Source organism: Empidonax traillii, unplaced genomic scaffold (assembly GCF_003031625.1).
Source record: "Empidonax traillii isolate 1590-97213 ecotype Southwest subspecies unplaced genomic scaffold, ASM303162v1 scaffold1246:size530596, whole genome shotgun sequence".
Taxonomy (NCBI): Eukaryota; Metazoa; Chordata; class Aves; order Passeriformes; family Tyrannidae; genus Empidonax; species Empidonax traillii.
Genome location: NW_020956439.1, coordinates 24,763 through 28,898, shown reverse-complemented (window position 1 = coordinate 28,898; position 4,136 = coordinate 24,763). Strand labels below are relative to the sequence as shown.

Sequence of the window (4,136 nt, the reverse complement as noted above, 5' to 3'; positions counted from 1 at the left end):
GATCTTGTCCGTCTATGAATGTTTTCTCTACAGATAATGCAAGATGATGCCTTTTGCCCTTCCGTAGCCTTTGGGAAGTGTCAGAAGGCTTCCACAAAGAGCAGGTTTTTGGGAGTCTTGCTTATTAGGCATGGCTGGCAGGCATATGCTGAGCAATGAATGAGGTCTCTCTAAATCTTATCATTAATGCCAGTCTCTCAAAAAACTTATTTACTCATGTCCTGCAGTGAGTGCTGCACTCTCTACCTTTCTATTTGCTCTGATTTGTGTACCTGCCACAAGCTAGAACAGTCTCCTAACAAGTGATGGCTTCTTCCCTGTGACTCGCTCTCCTGTCTAATTCCAAACCTCTTCAGTACTGGCAAAATCTCCCTAGACAAAAGTCAGGTACTGTCAAGTCTTAGTCTGAGTGCGATACTTTACTTAGGCTGCTGGACACAGCCCTTTTTACTCCCGAGGAATCCATCCTAGCAGAACCTATTACAGCAAATCTCTGAACCTGGCTTGGAGAGCAGAGATGGAAGGGAAAAATATAGCTTTTAATCTCCCAATGATTATGAGCCATCATAACATTGTACATTTTTTGTCTCCTGTCCCCATTCATCTTATACCAACCTTCTGCACAGGAAGTCCAAAAAGCTCAGGAGGAACTGAATCAGGCACAAAAAGTTTTCCGGGAAGAAGTCAACATGAAATCTTCGTGTGAATGTCTCGGGTATTATGGATAGAGCAATTTTGTATTTGGCAGCTTTGCACTCATTCTAGAAGGACACAGTTTCACTGTAGATTTTGAGGCCACATGAAGGCTTCACCTCCTGACAACTGCAGTTAGCACTGTTAGTTCATCAGTTGGGCTGGAACCGGGAATACTGTCACTGGACTTGACCTTCTCCAGAAACCACAGAGGTCCCCTGCTCTGTCCCAGTCTGCCCTTCTCCCCAGCCGTGTAACTTCCACATCAGAAATTAAACTGCTTTTTATTTTTGAGGAGCTCTCTCTTGAGTAGTACATCCTTGGTATATGGTGTTTTGTTTGGTGTGTTCCTTCACTTTTAGCACCTCCTGAGAAGAAGAAGCACGAGCATCATCCCCAGAAATACCCACCATGGCTCCCATGGCTGATCTCACTGCTGCTCCTCTTGACGTGCATTGCCCTTGTTGTTGTTCTCCTTGGTGAGTATGTGCAGGCTGGCTACAGGAGAGAGGTCTGGGGGAAGTGCTGGGATAAAGGAAGAGAAATCAGAACCCAGAGGAGAATACCTTCCAACCAGAGGGGACTTTTACTCAAGCACAATTTTGTAATGAGAAAAGGACGCAAGCACCAGCATTTGAGTTCACAACACCCAAACGCTGAACATCTGAATAGTATGTTTAGGAGCAAACAGTTGCAACATGACACAAACTTCCCTCTTGCAGGCCAGCCAAACCAGATGTTATGGCCCATTGGCATGTGGGAGGCAGGACTACCCCAGCATTATGCCAGATGGTTCTGTTATACCCACCCTCTTCCTTAGAATTATGAAAAGACTTAGGCTGGAAGGGGCTTCTGGAGGTCTCTAGTCTTGAAGCACAGCCATTTTCAGAACTGCACGGTTGTCTGGGCTTTGTGTAAAGATCTCAGGTTTTCCTGACCTGACTTTGTATATGTCTGCGTACAAACTTTCCGCTGTTTACCTGAGTCTTTTCAGTGTGCCCAGGTTGCACATTCCCACCTTGCCTGGCCTCTCTGGAACTTCAGACCAATTCTCTGCCTTCATACTACACAAAAAGAACTTAATTACATTTAACAGAGGGCAAAAAGTGGAGATGGAAGCACAAGAGCCTACACAGGCACCTGAATCTGCACTTAGGCTCTCTAAGGTGCTTGGACACACTTTGCGTCCTAATGGAACACATGGCTTCTCATAGTCCTAGCATCTCCAGGACAAGCTGCACAGTGCTAACTCTCACACCTCTTTAGGGTTAATTGCAGATCAAATAATTAAAAGTTATTCTTGTACATGCAGTTTGTGGAGATTGTGATCGCTGTTTCATTCTCATTTTTTGTTAAAGATCATTCATGGCATGCTTGCACAAATTGTGAAGTACAGATCCCTTCACTCTCATGACCAGTGATGTGACCCAAGAGAACAGTATGAAGCTGAGTCAAGGGAGGTTTAAGTTTTATATTAGGAAAAAGTTTTTCATCCTGGCGGTGGTTGGGCACTGGGAAAGGCTAAGTAAATAGAACTAAGTCCTTCAAGTTGTGGATGTGACCATTCACCAACACTATGTTACTCCCCAGAAACTGGGGGCTATGAAGTCCTACGAGTTTACCCTCCACCCTGGTTTCAGCAGATCCACCTGTATATGATTACCTTCACCTGCACTGTCTGGTGCTAATGGAACAGGCCCATCTGATGTGCTACTCCTCCAAATTACTGTTGATATCTAGTTTAGGCAGTGACAGTGTGACACTGAAGAGCTGCTTTTTATTCACTCATTGTCCAGAGGTTTAGACTGGCAGCTTGGCTGTTGGTATGTTGATGGTAGAGTGGCTGTGGTTGGGTGCACTCAGTGCTGCAATCAATGTGTGGCATGTCCTCAGGGTGTGTCCTTGCAGTGCTCCTTCTGCTGTGTGAGAATTGAGAAGCAAGATTGTCTCTTTGTGGCTGGGAAGGCAGCCACGCCAGTTGTTTGGGCCAGGAGAGGAGATGGCTGGGACAATGCTTGGTGTGGAAATGGTGGAAGAGGAGTGAAGGCCAGAGAGGCTGTGTGAGGAGCCAGGAGGAAGGGGTAATGCTGCCACCTTTCCTCTCCCTTTCCAGTGGCTCCCTTCTCCCACAGCGGCAAGCAGCCCACAGCCCTGCAGGAGAAATTCACGGCGTGGGAGTGCGACTCAGCGGTGTCAGAAAACAAAGGTCAGTAGGGCTGGCAGGGGTACAGGAGGTCTTTGGGATGGCGACAATAAATGCTGAGATCTGCTCTGAGAGCAAGTGGCAGCAGGAGCAGACTGGGGAGAGGCAGACTGCAGAGGAGGGAAGCAGGGAGAAAAAGGGTTTCCTGCTAAGAGCTTAGGGGGAGGAGAGGCCGTGTTAATGATGTCCTTGGAGAGCAGCGTGGCTGTGAACTCTGACCAGACAAAGGGGACAGCAGAGAGTGGCCCAGGGGAGGTTAACAATGGAGCAGTAATAAAAGGGCAGCTCCAGTTAGGGAAAGAAGCAATATCCCCTGTTTCCTGGGGCTAAAGGCCTAAAGGAGACTGTACAGGGAGTAGACAATTCAGATCACCAAAATAACTTAGTCAAGACCTGAGTTCTTGCAAGAATTACCAATTGTATACACAAACCTGACTGGTCATCCCTCAAGCAATAGGAAAAATGTATCTGCACTCTTTTTGTTTTTCAAGCACTTTCTGTCAGGAAAAGTGACTTAGGAGAACACGAGCACTGTCCCTGGAGAACTTGGATCTTTGAAATCACAATGTCTCTTGTTGCTAGCATTCATTGCATTAATTTCTATGTTCTTTCCCTACACAGGCCAAGGCTGGATATGCTGCCCAAAGGGCTGGAAAAGGTTTCAAAACAGCTGCTATTTTCTGTCCCTTGATAAGATGTCCTGGGCTGAGAGTGAGCAGAACTGCACTGGGATGGGCTCCCAGCTGGTGGTGATCAACAGTGAGGAAGAGCAGGTACATGCACAGGGCTGAGAGAGGGGCAGAGCAGCCACAGACACAGTGCTGGGCCCTGGAGGGGACTCAGAGCTCCTCCTTGTCCTGCACTGGGTTCTATGTGCCACCATCCTGTGACGGTTTGGACTTGGCTCCTTGCCAAATGTTCGAAAGCTAGGACAGCAGCCCCCTTCCCCCTTCCTTTTTTCCCTTAGGTTAAAGGGGAAAGAAACTATAAAAATTAAAGAACCCACAGTCAAGCTGCTTATATAAAAATATATCTATATTTACGCAAATTTCAGTTATATACAGTTAAGATGCTATATACACAGAAAAAGGGGGTCCACCCCCCGCAGGGATAGGGAAAGGGAAAAAGGGGATAAAAGGGAACAAAAGGGATACCGAACAGGTATATTAGATCAAACTATATTAATAACTAACAAAACAGATCTCACCACGTCCCCTAGAACAGTAGGATCGGCAGTCAC

At 46.7% G+C, this 4,136-nt stretch overlaps 1 protein-coding gene across 1 annotated transcript in view; it reads left to right on the top strand.

Annotated features, from left to right (window-relative positions):
- The window catches only part of LOC114069351 (C-type lectin domain family 4 member A-like), a 13,144-nt gene that overhangs the window by 7,661 nt on the left and 1,347 nt on the right, over positions 1-4,136 (top strand). The gene's annotated exons all lie outside the window — the stretch shown is intronic.